Consider the following 17,918-nt stretch of genomic DNA (forward strand, 5'->3'; position numbering starts at 1 on the left):
CCTCAAGTCATTATGTTTTACACTAATGAAGAGAATCCTATAAAAATACTCTGGCCTTGAAACCAAGGTTACATAAGAATCACCTGAAGGAAAATTGAGATATTTAGACTGGAAAAGAGAAAATTTAAAGGAAACAAAATTTCTGTCTGCAAGTATTTGAAAGTCTGTCAAGTGGTAGAGGGAATATAGATATGTCCTTCTAGTCCCTAAGGGTAAACCTAGGGGCAACGGGTAGAAGCTGGGAAGAGAAATATTTGGACTTGTTATAAATGTACAACCTCTCTAGTTTATGCCCTAAAAATTAGCCCTCACAGGTACAAATTGGATCCTGCAGTAGGGATGTTTCTATTTTCATGTTTTAGAGGAGCTAATAGATATAGACTCCTAGAACTATAGCTCACTGGCTCCCACTGTGCATAGCTATAATAGTATTAGTAGTAGTAATAGCAATAATAATAGTAATAATAATAACTAACATTTCCATTGCATTGATTATGTGTCAGACACTATGCTAAATACTTTGTAGATATTATTTCATTAGATCCTCACAATAACTCTGGAGTTACCTTATTTTCTAGATGAAGAAACTGAGGCAAGCAGATTAATTGATTTGCCCAAGATCATACCCAACACTTAGTAGAAAGCAGATTTGAACTCACTTCTTCCTAATTTCAGGCCCAGAATCATTACCAGCCTACAATAATCAATTATACACAATTAACTCCTAGAATAGACATTTACTAAGAGTTATAATTCCATCAGAGAAAGAATTTTAAAATTTATTCAAAAAAATTGGGTGAGAGCACTTTGCTAGCACATTAATATCTCATTATCTGTGATTATATCAACTGAGCTAGGGGAAGGGGGTTCCAATACAGACAAAAACACCTCCTTCTTTACATGAGGAATATCCCTTTATGATATATGTCCCTATATGAAATAGCTTGATTCAGGAGATATGGACCTGTAATCCTTTCATTGGAGGCTACCATAGGCTAAATGACCTCTTATTAGAGACATAGTGGAGCAGAGTCATATAGATGCCCACAGTTCCCATTCAACTCTGAGTTTCTGTGATCTGTCATCAAATCAACCTGAAAGAAACAAAATAATGCTGCTACTACTACTACTACTACTACTACTACTACTACTACTACTGATAATAATAATAATAATAGTAATCTCTAATAAAGAAAATTTTTATTTGATCCTCTAAAATTATTCTGAATCTCCAGAAAGCACTTAGAATCTCACACTGATCCTTTTGCATTGGAATGTTCAAAGGGCAATGATTTCTTCATATTGGCTGTCTCTCATACTTCCTCCCATCTCAACTCTCTACAGCATATGAGTTAATGTCTCTTGTTGGTTTTGTTTTCTCTTATCACTTAAATGAGAGATGTCACATTACAAGGATAAGAGTTGACTTTTAATAAAATAAAACTAATTAATTGTTCTCTAAAGAATAGAAGAACAAAAAGAAAAAGCTTAAAAGCTAATATGAAGAGGCTAAAGCTAATGCACATCTTCAAAAAGAGGCTTAGGTGCTATCAGTCAGGTATTTCATAATCTTTCATACTCTCTCCACTTCAAAAGCTAAACTTAACAAGATGCCAAAGCTAATATTCAAGTTAGATTCTTTCTTTTGGCTCCACAGGGCATGAGAAGCCTTTCCCTGAAAACATGCAAGGGAGATATTTTTCCATCCGCCCCCCTCGTGGAAATAGTCTCAAATGAAAGGAAATAAAATTATTTTGTGAACTATGGACTATTCTGATGTAGTGATTTTTATTTCAGTTCAATTGCATTAAAAATATATTTACTTGGTTCCAGTTTTAACTGGTTCTCTGTAGTGGTGCTTGCAGGGAGAGAAGAGAAAAGAAAATCAGCTTCAGTTCAATCTGCAGATCCAAGTGGAATTGATATTTGGGTTTGGATAAGAGTTCTGAAATTATTTCTATTTTAATTTCTATCTTCAGTTTCTACTTCCCTTCTGCTGAACAGTATAGAAAGAAAGAGGAAACAGATATCAGAAAAGTCCATGAAATATATCATGTAGTATTAATGGATGCCTCATGATTCTTCCACTTCTTTAGTCCTAATATATATGATTTTCCTTATATACTCTGTTCTGGCCATATTAATCTACCCCTTTCTCATTTCACTATTCTCTGTCTCTGTCAGTGTTGGATTGACAGTCTGAGGAACTAGTTGTGAATTCTCACTGTGCCTGGGTGATCATGAACAAGATTATCTAGGTTTCACTTTCCTCATCAGTGAAATCTGTAATTCCAATTCACACAGAGGACTTCACCATGTAGGGGTTTGGAAAAGTACTTAGAAAATTGAGAAAGATCTTGATTAAAATCCCACCTCAAACACTATGTCACTATGGTTAAATCATCTAACATTTCATATAATAAAGCATCTTTTCCACAGATTTGGTCAGAGATGCAAATGAGATAAAGTATATAAAGTGCTTTTCCAATCCTCTCCCTATTCATATAAATGTCTTACACAATAAATCCCCCTCAGTGGGATGTTCAAGGCTCCCTGCCCCTCAAACAAGGGATCCAATGTGATACCTAATAAGGAGGTCAGGAAGCTCCAGATTAATTATCTTAAGAATTAATAATCAAATTGAGATACTCACATCAAAGCAATCTACAGCAGCAGCCAGACATTATATTCAATTTCCCACAAAGACCACCCCCCCCAAAATTGATAGTATTTATAAACAAAGGGAAGAGGAGTTATAGAATATGTTAATGAAGATTGGCTGATATTTGGGGGTTTCCTCAGATCAGCACTGGCCTTGGATCCCAGTCACCTGGGTGTCATATCAGTGCTTTTTTGACTAGGATTCTGAACATGTAAGGCTTTAATACTGTTTACTGCTGCCATGCCTCAGTCAATGTGTTTTCTTTTGGTTTACATTAATTTTGATCTATATTATTCACAGCTTTCACTGATAGGGACACCATATCATTAATATTATGGCTTTTACTAGTAGAGACTTTTGCTAAGAAATACATGCTGTTCTTGACCGTTATTGCTTAAATGGGTCCACATTGACTTTCATCAAAAGATGCCCCACATAAACATGAGTTTTTATAATCATAGCTAGAAGTTTGACAATTCCCTACTTAATAAACTGTAATGGTTCCCTATAACCACCAGGGTTAATTTCAAACCTACTATTTTAAGTCACCCTGGCTCCACCTTCCCTTTCCATTCTCATTCTGTTATTTTCTTCATGCATTTTATGATCCTGAAAAACTGACATTCTTCCTGTTTCTGATACATAGTACTCCATCTCCTGTATCCCTGACTTCTTACTGACAATTCCCCACTTCTAGAATTCACTCTCTCCTTACTTCAAACCCTTGTGTAAACTCTGGTTTTCTTCACAAGCAAGGTTTGACTCCACCTTTCACATTTAGCTTAGTCTGATCCTTTAGCTCTCATTTAATAATAATAATGTATTATATAATAATAAAATAATAATAATTTTATCATTTAATGATAATAATGATTTATCCATACCAAAAATTTATATTATTATTTGTATATATTTATAGAAATATATTTATAGAAATTTATAGAAATATATTTATAGAAATATATTATAGAAATATATAGAAAAATATTCTCTCTCTCCTAATGTATGGTCCATGAAGGTAGGAATTTTTTCAGGGTAGATTTTGCATCCCCAATGCCTATAAGATACACAGTAAGAGCTTAATATATTATTATTATCATTATTATTATTATTATTACTACTACTACTACTACCATTGCTTCTTGTTGTTATTACTTGTCATTGTTGCTATTACTATTAATAATAATATTCTCTTAGGAATGCTCTTTTTAATTCTTAAAGATAGCAAAATAAAGCTTTTTGCCTTGGCCTGAGATGTGGTTTTTGAATAGATCCAGGAGGCAAGAAAATCTAAATTTCCAGCTTTTCTATGACACTTACTTTGTCTGAAATACTAGGAAAAAGGGCAGCTAGGTGGTGCAGTGGCCTTGGAGTCAGGAGTGCCTGAGTTCAAATGTGGCCTCAGTCACTTAACAATTACCTAGCTGTGTGGCCTTAGGCAAGCCACTTAACCCACATTGCCTTGCAAAAATCTAAAAATAAACAAACAAACAAACAAATAAATGAATGAATGAATGAATGAACAAATGAATGAATGAATAAATAATAAACGAAATACTAGGAAAAGTACTTAACTTCTTTGCTGTGACTTTTCAAACTTGAAATATGAACTTAAAGACCTCTACTTCCCTGGGAGGTTAATATTAGCAAAAGATTTCTGTGACAATAGCAATGCCATGGTGAACACAAAGAGGAAAAGCATCAGAATAGAACGGTTTGCAGTCCTACTAGTATTTGTGAAAAAATTTATCATTAACAATAAATTCAATAATTCAAGAAAAAAATAAGTCAGTGCACATAAACTGAACAACTTGACACATGGGATCCAAAATTCTATTTCTGATAATATATCATTGGGAGAGTTAATGCCAATCTCTAAAGATTAGGGATATTACTAAAATACAAATATCTAAAGATCTAAAATATCTAGAACTATCCTTAGTAGCCTATGGTGCTGATGTCCTTAAATTTATCTAAACCTTTATCAATCTGTCAAGAGTACCTTTTATCCTTCTATCAGAGGTTTCTTATGGAGGATCTGAATAAACTTTAGTGGAGTTTTCACTTCTCTGACTTGTTCATATTTATAATCCCCTGATTAAAAGGGGATCTTAAAAGCTGAAGATCCCCAACAAACAGTTCCCCCTTAAAAAGACATAGATTCATAAACAGATAGAGTGGATTATCTTATTTAGATTTTTAAAAAACAAAACCCTATAACTGTGATTACATTGTCATTCAGTTCTTTTTCATTAATGTCTGACTCTTTGTGACCCCAATTTGGAGTTACCTTGGTAAAGATATCTTGATGGCTTGCTATTTCCTTCTCCAGCTCATTTTATATATGAAAATAACAGTAACCATTAACAAGTAGTCCCTTCCCACAGTAAAGTCTCAATCACTTCTAACACCCAGAGGCATCACTTCCCCATCAGAGATCTCTCCTTCTCTTGCCATCTGCATAGCATTTCCTCCCTTTTCTACAGCCCCTATCTTGAGTTGATCCAAAAGCATTATTGTTTTGCCATTCTCTGTTTTCATACTTAATAAAGGTTCACTCCCACAGTTCTCTTTGGTCTCCAAAAATGGGGGCCATCCCTTGGATTCTAGCTTTCTTTATACAAGCTCTATGCCTATTTGCAAACCAGGTCACACAAGTAGTGAGTGTCTGCATCTAAATTTGAACTCCTGACTCTACCTGTTATTTTATCCTGCACCCTGCCCCAAACACCATAGTTTTCCATCATAATCATATACCACAATAGTTCAACCATTTCCCTATTAAAGGATATCCCTTTAATTTCCATTTCTTTGTCACCAAAGAAAAGTTTCTATAAATTTTTTTGTAAATAAGATTACTATTGCTTTTTTATTTTCTAATCTCTTTGGTCAAGGGTATTCACAGTTTTATTGTTCTCCAGAATGACTAAACCAATTCACAACTTCATCCACAAGGCATCAATGACCCTACTATATTCCTACATTTCCTACAGTATTTTTCATTTTCCTTTTCTGTCATTTTAGACAATGTGACAGTTTTGAGGTTATATCTTACAGTTATTTTAATTTGCATTTCTCTAATTATTAGTGGTTTAAACATTTTTTTCATGGGATAACTAAGTTTATTCAAAATTTTCAGGTCTTTTGAAATATCTAGCAGGTTGCTGTATCACTTATAACAACCTTAAAATATAGTTCTTTTCTTCATTACAAAGTAAAAGTACTTACAACATGACTAACTTTGGGAAACAGAATATATTAAAACACAAAGAAAATATTAGTTGGTCCTGAAGTGAACAAAAGAAAAATTCAGTCTGTTTTTAACATCCTCAAAAACTAGACTAATCTACCTTTCTAGACTTCTTTCACATTACACTACTTCATTTACTCTTTGATTCAAGCATATTAAACTATTGACAATTCTCTGGAAAGGACTTTTCATCTTTCACCTTTGATCATAAGACATAAATTATTCCTTTTCTGAGTACATCCCAGAAAAATAATCCTAAGAATGTATCTCTCCAGTCTGGTGGTGCACCTGGTGGGGAGGTAGTTTTGTGTTTAAGAATTCTCAAATTCTAGAGCTCCAAAGGAATCAAGAGCTGCTAAGTTTGAGAGACAGACATTGATAGGATATTTCCTAAAAAGTATGTAGTTTGGAGAAGATGATTGCATTAATCCTAGAAGACTAGGGGTGGCTAGGTTGCACAGTGGATAGAGCACCAGCCCTGGAGTCAGGAGTACCTGAGTTCAAATCTGGCTTCAGACACTTTCTAATTACCTAGCTGTGTGGTAAGTTTATTGGGCAAGTCACTTAGCCCCACTTCCTTTCAAAAAAAATCCTAGAAGACTAAATATAAACATATATATATATATATAATATAATGTTTCAGGGTTAGGAGACCTAGGCCTTTCCAATCTTCCATGATACTTCTAAGAATTTCTCAGATAGTGCAGGTGAAAGGTTAATGGGGAATATTTGTAAAGCAGTACCAAAATGTCTTTTCCTTCTAGGATGTATAATAGAAGGTAGAGGTCTGGGAGAGAAGTTCAGTGAGTATAATTGGCTTTTTAATTATTTTATTTATTATGCATGGATCCAACTGTGAATTTTATATCTCACGTAAAGTTTTGAGTATGTGATGCAGAACATTAAGACTATGTAGGGCTCAATACCAATATTGTACATTGTATGAGTAAAAAGACTGTTATTCACATTTGACAGACCTAAACTATGAGGCATGTATAAGGGTTAATCACTATCAGTATCAAATTTGATCTATTTAAACATAGAGGCTTTGGGAGGGAGGAGGAGGGGAAGGAAGCAGATGGATGGTGTAGTGGAGAGAACACCAGAGCTGCAGTCAGGAAGACCTGAATTGATATCTACCTCAAGCATTTAGCAACCATGTTATCCTGGGCAATTCATTCTGTTTGCCTCAGTTTCCTCATCTGTAAAGTAAGGTAATAGTAGAACTTGTCTCCCAAAGTTGTTGTCAGGTTGAAATGAGATAATTGTAAAGAAATTTGTATATAGCAAGTGATAGATACATGCTAAGTATAATAATAATTATTATTATTAAAATAGTAATTGTTTTCATTTTGTATTTGACTATATCACAATACACACTAATGAATATAGTGCTTTGCACATAGTAGTCCTTGATAAATGAATAAACTTGAATAATATTTTGACTCTTTTTTAGGATAACAAAGGGAAGTTTATTACCTTCTGCGCAAAAGCATAGATGTGCATATTATTTATATGATATGTAAGGCAGAAATTTTGAAGTAATAAATCATAATTCCTCACATAAAGTCAATTTAGAAGTCACATTAGCCCACTCATACCTTACCAGAGTCTGATAGCAATATAGGTATATTTCACTTCAGGAAATGATTATAATTCTATATGGCCCTATGAAAATTTCATTTACCTCCAAAAATTAATTCTTTCATACTTTTAAGAGCTGTTGCTAGCATTCCTTTAAAAATCATCATCATCATCATGTTTTATAAATTCATATCTAAGAATAGGTTTCTTAAAACTGAACATAGTTATATACCATATCACCGTGAGGAGAACATATTTTGCCTAGATGAGAACATACTGTAGCATATCACTATGACTATGCTGATGATAGAAAACAATTCTGACCATCATTTTCCTAATTTTTAAAATGGTAACAATGATACTATTATCCACCTTATTCTACCTCATTGGGCTACTGCAAGTAAATTATATTTGAATTTATTTCTTTTTTCAAGGTCAACCTGAGTCTAAAATGGACATAACCCTGAAAGTAAATCTGATTCACAGAACAGACACTATCTAAAACTGGGCCAGTTGGAAACACTATAAAAAGGAACATTTTCCTTGAACTATTTGACCCCAGAAAGAAAAAATCAGGAGGCACAGATGAAATTTTTTTTAGGTTTTTGCAAGGTAATGGGGTTAAGTGGCTTGCCCAGGACCACATAGTTAGGTAATTATTAAGTGTCTGAGGCCAGATTTGAACTCAGGTACTCCTGACTCCAGGGCCGGTACTCTATCCACTGCACCACCTAGCCGCCCCAACAGATGAAATTTTCAAGGAACCAAATTTAGGATTGATGTCAGCAGAAAAGTTTTCTAATTATTAGACCTATCCCAAAGTGAAATGAGATGCTTTGGAAATGAATGTATTCTTCCTCACTGGCAACTCCTTTTGGGTCATATAATAAAATGAATTTATATTCAGGTATGGATTGCAATTGAGGATCTCTAAAGTCCCTTCCAACTCTAAAACTTTGTTTCCAAGTCTTTCCAATCAACTCATAATACTCTGTTTCATATCATTTGCATTCTATTCCACTGTCCTCATTAGCTTTAATCTCTAGGACCTTTACTTATTGTTTCCTAGCCTAAAATGACCTCTCTCACCATCACTTCTTCCTTTGATTTCTATCTATCATTTATTAACCTTTATTTTTGTTTTCCTAAAAACTTGAATGGTCATAGGACCTTTGGGTATTTGTGCTGATCCATCCTTTTGTGATATTCTAATCACCTCAGCAGATTGAGACTAGGATATGAAAGAAATCATGTTGTGATATTAATTCCTGAGTCTAATATATCTGTTTTCCATGTATTATCTTACTATAGAGATGTAAGAGGCACAGAGTAAGTCTATTTGCTGAAAGGAACCTATTGGCAATCTGCGGTGAACCAAAAGTCTTGTTCATTCCCAGATGCCTTTTCTGGTATTCATTGATTGACCTTGCTAAACTGTGTAACTCAGACTAGCTTAAGTCAGTTTTGTGAGCAACTGTTCCAACAAAACACTCTGCTTCTCAATTTTACCTATCCCTGGGAAAGATTGCCAGTTCCTTACTATAAAACCTCTTCTTTATGGTTTTCACTTTCCACTTCATACCTCTCATGGCAGTTTGTCCCTTATAATTTTCTATACCACAGTTAGTTGGTATGTGGGCTGGGGAGTTGAACCTGAAATTGAAGAGATATGAGTTCCAATCTAGCCTTATATATTTAATAGCTGCATGATCATGAGAAAGTTATTAATCTTTGTCAGCATCAATTTCTTCATCTGTAAAATAGAGATAGGACTTTCAGCCAAGATGGTGGAGAGAACACAGGTACTGTGTTAAGTGCTCCTCTCTCCCCTCAAAAGTAATATGAAATAAACCTCTTTACAGAAATTCAACCAAATACAAAAAGAAAATAATTCTCTCAAATCCTCAATTGGGCAAATGCAAAAAAGAAAATGATTCTCTCAAAACTACACTTGGGCAAATGGAAAACTCCTTCAAAAATACAATTGACCAATTGGAAAAGGAGTTGCAAAAGGTAAATGAAGAAAATTCTTCTCTAAAAAAAGAATGGAATTAGTGGAAACTAATGACTTCATGAGACAAGATTCTGTTAAAACAAAAAGATCAAAAAAGATAGAAGAAAATGTAAATACCTTATCAGCAAAACCACTGATGTCAAGAACAGATCAAGATGGGAGAAACTGAGAATTATAGTTCTTCCTGAAAACATTGATGAGAAAAAAAGTCTGGACTTAATATTACAGGATTTAGTGATGGAAAATTGACCTGATATCATTGAACCAGAGGGCAAAATACTTATTGAAAGAATACATTCACTTCTGGCCAAGATGGCAGAGAGAAAACAGGCACTAGTGTTAGTATCCTGATCTTTTGTCATATATATTATGAAACAAACCTCTTCACAGAAATCTAATCTACAAAATGGAGAAAGAGAAACTAAGAGAAGGATCTACCTCAAGGTTTGTACTCCATTAACATGGCTGAGCTGTTGCAGAGGGTAGACTCTGCCAGGAGCAAAGGATAGAGCCAGAGGGTGAGAGCTCCACTAGCCTGTTCAGCATTGTGGGCGAGGGTCGGAGAGCCTGATTGGACAAATCCATGGGGTGAACTACAGCCTGGAGCCCTAAAAATGGGACAAGTCTAATCGACCAGAGGGGTGTGGGCCAACTAGGGAGCATAGGCATTGGTTGAGGCCCTGACAGTCTGGAGTTTGCCTATAGAGCTGGAGGATGAGTTCTAGTGCAGGAGAGCTGCAGTTATATTTTAATTTCAGCTGAAGCCTATTCCCAAAACAAACCCAATTACAGCCTACCTCTGCCCCAGGCTAAGAGCAGCAGGCCTTCCTCAGCTGTGAAGAGGGAGAGCAATTACTTTGCCCTAGGGCAAAACTCACCATTGGATAAACATAAAACTACTCCACAGCTATATCCACACCCTCAAATTAAGGTCCCAGACATTCCAGAGGAATCAACCAACACATCCTACTGGCCAGCCTACTAGGAGTTACTAAACCCAGTGAGTAAAGTCTCTAGGGATCTCAACACCAAATCTCTTTGAACCAGCCCCTTGCCAACATAAGATCTTAGTAAAATGAAGAAAGGTCAGAGAAAGGAGGATCTATAGAAGGAAAAGACCCTAACTTAGAGAGACCTAGACTCTTTGAGAAGAATAAGATCTGATCTCCAGCACAGAAAGACTTCCTTGAAGAAATCAGGAAGGAGATTAAAAATTAATTGGAAAACTTGGGAGAGACAATTAACACCTTGCAACAAGAAAACAAATCATTGGAAAATTCAATTGGAAAATGCAAAAAAAAATCTCTCAAAACCTCAATTGGTCAAAGGGAAAATCCTTTCAAAAATAGAATTGATCAATTAGAAAAGGAGCTAGGAAAGATAAATGAAGAAAAATCTTCCCAAAAAAAAGAATGGAAATAGTGGGAACTAATGACTTCATGAGACAGCAAGAGTCTGTTAAACAAAATCAAAAAATCAAAGTATAGAAAAAAATGTAAAATACCTCATCACAAAATCACTGACCTCCAGAACCTATTGAAAAGGGACAACCTGAGAATTATAGGTCTACCTGAAAACAATGAAGAGAAAAAACCTGGATGTAATATTTTGGGATTTAGTGACAGAAAATTGCCCTAATGTCATACAAACAGAGGGAAAAATAATTATTGAAATAATGCATCAATCCCCTCCAGAAAGAGATCCTAAAATGAAAGCACCAAGGACTGTTGTGGCCAAATTCCAGAACTATAAGATAAAAGAGGAAAATCCTGAAAGCAGACAGACAGAAACAATTTAGATACCAAGGAGCCACGGTAAGGATTACTACACAGGACCTGGGTGCATCAACATTAATGGATCAAAGGGCCTGGAATGAGATATTCCAAAGAGTAAGGGAGCTGGGAATGCAGCCAAGAATCCACTACCCAGCAAAGCTGAGCCTTCTCTATTCCGGGGGAATAGATGGACATTTGAAAAAATGGAAGAATTCCAAAATTTTCTGATGAAAAGACCAGAGCTTAATAGAAAAGATGGACAACAAAAAGGAGGCTCAAGAGATACATGAAAAGGTTAAAAAGGGGGTAAAGGGAAAAAATGCTATCCAATAAGATAAAATAGATTATATCCCCTCCTGGGAGAAAGATTCTCATAACTGTTAAAAATTGTAACTCTATTAGAAAAAATGTACTTAGCCAGAAGTGAGGGACACTCAAGACTTTTCTGTGACTCAGGTTGAATAATTTAAAAAACAATACCTTGGGGTGGCTAGGTGGCACAGTGGATAAAGCACCAGCCCTGGAGTCAGGAGTACCTGGGTTCAAATCTGGTCTCAGACATTTAATAAAGTTAACTTACACAAACATTCAATTAAGTTAAGGAACTTATCTTACCTTTCATGTATTAAAAAGAGAAAAGGGGAGGGAGGGGACAGGGAGGGGGATAAAAGAGAAACTAACAGAAAGAAGGGAGGGTTGAAGGGGAAAAGGAAAAGGGGAAAGAAAGGGGAGGGGATTTGATATAGGAGGGAAAACACACTCAAAGGAGTGGTATTCAGAAACAAAATAAAGGAGAATATAGACAAAGGTGGAAAGGGAGAAAAATACAAACAGAAGGAAGATAGCATGGAGGGCAATAAAGAGTTAGTAACTATAACTTTAAATTTAAATGGAATGAACTCTCCCTTAACATGTAAGTAAAAAGCAGAGTGGATTAAAAACCAGAATCCTACAATATGCTGCTTGCAAATACTCACTAGAAGCAGAGAGAGACATATTCAGCAAAGGTAGAAGACTGAAGCAAAATATATTTTGCTTCAGCTGAAGTGAAAAAAGCAGGGATCACAATCCTTAACTCAGTCAAAGCAGCTACAAAATAGATAGTGTTAAAAGAGATAAGGAAAGAAACTATATCTTCCCAAAAGGTACCATAGACAATAAAGTAATTTCAATACTAAATATGTATGAACCCAATGATATAGCATCCAAATTCTTAGAGGAGAGGTTGAAAGAGTTACAGGAAGAGATAAACAGCAAAACTCAACTAGTGGGAGACCTCTAAACAAGAAGGAAGATATGGAAATGAATACATTGTTAGAAAACCTAAATATGATAGACATATGGAGGCAACTGAATGGGGATAGAAAGGAATATAATTTTTTTCTGCAGTACATGGAACTTACACAAAAATTGAGCATGTACTAGGGCATAAAAACCTAATGATAAACTGTAGAATGGCAAAAATAGTAAATACTTCCTTCTCAGGTTGTAATGCAATAAAAATCATATGCAGTACTGGACCAGGGAGATACAGACCAAAAACTAATTGTAAACTAACTTATAAAAGGAGAGGATCAAAACACAAATTATAAAAAGAATTAATTATATAATCCTAGATAATGATAATAAAGAAACAACATACCAAAACATATGGGATTCACTCGAGACAACTGTCAGAGTATATATTATATCTTTAAATTCTTACATGAGTAGATTAGAGTAAGAGTAAATCAATGAACTAGATATGCAACTAAAAATTTAGAGAAAGAACAAATTAAAACCCCCCAATTAAATAGCAAATTAGGAATTCTAAAAAATTAAAGGAAAAAATTAATAAAATCAAAAGCAAGCAAACTATTGAAATAATAAATAAAACTATGAACTGGTTTTATGAAAAAAAAAGCAATAAAAATGATAGAATCTGGTAACTTTGATTTAAAAAAGAAAGAAGAAAACCAAATTGCTAGTATCATAAATGAAAAAAGGTGAACTTACCAACAACAAGGAGGAAATTAAAGTAATAATTTGGAAGTATTTTGCCCAACTCTATGCAAATAAATTTGACAATCTAAGTGAAATGGATGAATATTTACAAAAATGTAAGTTGCCCGGGTTAAGTGAAAAGGAAATTAAAAGACTAAACAACCTATCACAGAAAAAGAAATTCAAAAATCCATTACTGAACTCCCTAAGAAAAAATCTCCAGGACCTGATGGATTCACAAGTGAATTCTATCAAACATTTAAGGAAAAATTGGTTCCAATTCTATATAAACTCTTTGGGAAAATAGATGAAATTGGAACTCTGCCTAACCCTTTCTATGACACCAATATGGTGCTGATACCTAAACCAGGAAGAGCTAAAACAGAGAAAGAAAATTATAGATCTATCTCCATAATGAATGTAGATGCAAAGATCTTAAATAAAATCCTAGCAAAATGATTACAAGTTATCACTAGGACAATAAATTATGATCAAGTAGGATTTATCCCAAGAATGCAGAGTTGGCTTAATATTAGGAAAACTATTAGCATAATTAATTATATCAATAACAAACCTATCATGATAGGTGCTAATACCAAAAAAGTTTTTGATAAAATACAGCACCCATTCCTACTAAAAACACTAGAGAGAGTGTAGGAATAAATGTTTTGTTCTTTAGAATAATAAGCAATATCAATCTAAAATCATCAACAAACATTATATGCAATGGGGATAGGCTTGAGGCATTCCCAATAAGAACATGGGTGAAACAAGGATGCCCATTATCACCACTACTATTTAATATCATATTAGAAATGTGAACCTCAGTAATAAGAGAAGAAAAAGGAACTGAAGGAATTAGAAACTGGGAAAGAAGAGATAAAACTCTCACTCTTTGAAGATGACATGATGGTATACCCTAGAGAATCCCCCAAAATGCACTAAAAAACTACTAGAAATAATTACCAATTTTAGAAAAGTCACAGGATATAAAATAAACACGCATAAATCTGTGACATTTCTACATATGACTAGCAAGATACACCAAAAAGAGCTAGAAAGAGAAATCTCATTCTGGCCACGACGGCGGAGAGAAGACGGGCACAGTTCTAAAGTCTCCTGATCTTCCCCCATCTGTCATATGAAACAAACATCTTAACAGAAATGAGACCCACAAAACACAGAAAGAAAAGCCAGGAAAAAGAACATCTACCTCAGGATTTCTCTCCTGCAGCAGCACTGGAGGAATTCGGGCTGGTGAGTCTGGGCTCAGAGGGCAAGTCAGCCCCAGATCAGCCAGATTAGCAGCTGAATTGGAGCCAGGAGTCTGAGGGCCCCCCAGAGAGGAACCTGCTGGATCAGCACTTGGGTTAGATGGTGGGGGCTTGAGTCAACTGGTGAGCAGAGGTGCTCTGAACTCTGGAGCTTGCCAACAGGGCTAGGGGGAGAGTTTCAGTGCAGGAGAGCTGTGGACACCATCCCTGGGCTCCTCTGGTTTAAGGAACTCTGAGTCCATGCCTCCATTACTGCTGAGGCCTCTTCCCTGAACAAACAATAGCCGGCTACTTCTGCGTCAGGCACAGTTGTGTAAGCAGAAGAACCAGCCCAGTTGACAAAAGGGAGAGGACTGACCTCACACCAGGGTAAAGCCCAGCACTGACTGAAAGCAAAAGGATTCAAAAGCTCCATCCCCTCCCTTCAAGCTAAGGGAGAAGGACTCAATCAAGGTCACAGACACTCCAGAGAAATCAACCAGCACCTCCTACTGGCCAGCCATAAAAATTTCACTCAGTGATTAAAGCCCCTAGTGATCCCAAGCCCCTGTGAACCAGCCCCTCCCCAACTCAAAGTTTTAGCAAAATGAAGAAGGGTCAGCAGAAAGGTGGAGCCATAGAAAAATTCTTGGAAGGGAAATACCCTATCTCAGAGAGACCTAGAACCTCTGAGGAGAATATGATCTGGTCTTCAGTACAGAAAGACTTCCTTGAAGAAATAAGGAAGGAGTTTAAAAATCAACTTGGAAATTTGGGAGAGACAATTAATAACTTGCAACAAGAAAACAAATGCTTAGAAAATACAACTGGACAAATACAAAATGAAAATAAATCTCCCAGATCCTCAATTGGGCAAATGCAAAAAGAAAATAATTCTCTCAAAATGTCAACTGGTCAAATGGAAAGCTCTTTCAAAAGCAGAACTGACAAATTGGAAAAGGAGTTGCAAAAGGTTAATGAAGAGAACTTCTTTCTAAAAAAAAAAAAGAATGGAGTTTGCAGAAATTAATGACTCCATGAGACAGCAAGAGCCAGTTAAACAAAATTTAAAAAATAGAAAAAAATAGAAGAAAATGTAAAATACCTCATCAGCAAAACTACTGAACTTGAGAATGGGTCGAGGAGGGGCAACTTCAGAATTATTGGAATACCTGAAAACATTGAAGAGAAAAAAAAAACCTGGACTTAATATTGCAAGATCTAAAGATGGAAAACTGCCCTGATATCATGGAAGCAGAGGGTGAAGTACTTATTGAAAGAATACATCAATCCCCTCCAGAAAAATATCCTAAAATGAAAACACCAAGGAATGTTGTGGCCAAATTCCAGAATTATCAGATAAAAGGGAAAATCTAGCAAGCAGCCAGAAAGAAGCAATTTAAATTTCAAGGAGCCACAATAAGGATTAGGCAGGACCTGGTTGCATCAACATTAAGGGATTGAAAGGCCTGGAACAAGATATTTCAAAGAGCAGGGGAGCTTGGAATGCAGCCAAGAATCCACTATCCCTCAAAGCTGAGCCTTCTCTTCCAGGGAAAAAGATAGACATTTAACTAAATAGAAGAATTCCAAAAATTCCTGAAGAAAAGACCAGAGCTAAATAGAAAATTTGGACAAACAGGAGGTTCAAAAGACACATGAAAAGATTAAAAAAAAGGGGAGGCAGTAAAAGGGGAAAAAATTGCTATCCAATAAGTTGAAACTGGCTATATTCCAGCACGGGGAAAACGATTCTCATAAATCTTGAGAAATGTTAACTTTTCTTTTAGGTTTTCACAAGGTAATGGGGTTAAGTGGCTTGCACGAGGCCACACTGCTAGGTGATTAATAAGTGTCAGAGACCAGATTTGAACCCAGGTACTCCTAACTGCAGGGCTGGTGCTTTATCCACTGTGCCACCTAGCCACCCCAGAGAATTGTAAATCTAACAGAGAGACTATATCTAGCCAGAAGTGATGGACATTCATGACCTATCCATGAGACTTCTATCCAATGGGATGTAACAGGTTTTAACCCCACTTGGGAGAAAGACTCTTAATAACTCTCAAGAATTTTAACTCTATTAGATAGAATGTACTTAGCTAGAAGTGACAGATACACAGAATTTTCTATGACTCAGATAGAATGATCTAAAAACCATTACCTCCTTAAAAAGGGGGACAGGAAGGAGACGGCAGATGGGAGGGGAATTGAATGGAGTAAATCTCATTACACTAAGAGGCACAAAAAACCTATGGTAATAGAGGGGAAGAAGGGAGGAGATGAGAAACACTTGAATCTTCTTCTCATCAGACATGGCTTAAAGTCAACTTACACATACTTAGTTAACTTAAAAACACATCTAACCTTTCAAGTATTAAAAGGGGAAAAGGGGAGGCGGGAATGAAAAAAAGGGAGGGGGAGTAAGGAAAAAGGGGGAACTGACAAAAGGAAGAGAAAGGAAAAGGAAAAAAGGGAAGCGGAAAGAAAGGGGAGGGGTTGTTATAGGAGGGCAAACACACTGAAGGGGGTGGTATTCAGAAACAAAATAATGGGGAATATAGATAAAGGGGCGAAAGGGGAAAAAGACAAACAGAGGGAAGAAAGCATGGAGGGCAATAAAGAATTAGTAATCATAACGTTGAATGTGAATGAGATGAATTGTCCCTTAAAATGTAAGCAAATAGCAGAGTGGATTAAAAACCAGAATCCTACAATATGATGCTTACAAGAAACTCATTTGAAGCAGAGAGATACATATAGAGTAAAGGGAAAAGGTTGGAGCAAAAGGTATTTTGCTTCAGCTGAAGTAAAAAAAAGCAGGGGTAGCAATCCTTATCTCAAACAAAGCAGCAGCAAAAAGAGATAGCGATAAAAGAGATAAGGAAGGAAACTTTATACTCCTAAAAGGTACCATAGACAATAAAGTTATTTCAATGTTGAATATATATGTACCCAATGGGACAGCATCCAAATTCTTAGAGGTGATGCTGAAAGAACTACAGGAAGACATAGACAGCAAAACTCTACTAGTAGGAGACCTCAACCTCCCACTCTCAGATCTAGACAAATCGAATCATAAAATAAACAAGAAAGAAATTAAGGAGGTAGATTGTTAGAAAACCTAGATATGATAGACTTATGGAGGAAACTGAAAGGGGATAGAAAGGAATATACATTTTTCTCTGCAGTACATGGAACTTAAACAAAAATTGACCATGTACTAGGACATAAAAACCTAATGATCAGCTCCAGAAAGGCAGAAATAGTGAATACATCTTTCTCAGATCACAATGCAATAAAACTCATATGTAATATTGGGCCAAGGAGATATAGACCCAGAACCAATTGGAAACTGAATAACATCATTTTAAAGAATGAGTAGACCAAAAAACAA

The 17,918-nt window shown here is 35.6% G+C and overlaps 1 long non-coding RNA gene across 2 annotated transcripts in view; it reads right to left on the reverse strand.

Annotated features, from left to right (window-relative positions):
- The window catches only part of LOC141506003 (uncharacterized), a 227,361-nt gene extending 212,536 nt beyond the window's left edge, over nucleotides 1–14,825 (reverse strand). For both annotated transcript variants that reach the window (XR_012473749.1, XR_012473750.1), the window contains exon 1: nucleotides 14,482–14,825. This is a non-coding gene — a long non-coding RNA (uncharacterized LOC141506003). The remainder of the gene's footprint in view (nucleotides 1–14,481) is intronic.
- Between the last annotated feature and the right edge of the window lie 3,093 nt (nucleotides 14,826–17,918).

Source organism: Macrotis lagotis, chromosome 1 (genome assembly GCF_037893015.1).
Source record: "Macrotis lagotis isolate mMagLag1 chromosome 1, bilby.v1.9.chrom.fasta, whole genome shotgun sequence".
NCBI lineage: Eukaryota > Metazoa > Chordata > Mammalia > Peramelemorphia > Peramelidae > Macrotis > Macrotis lagotis.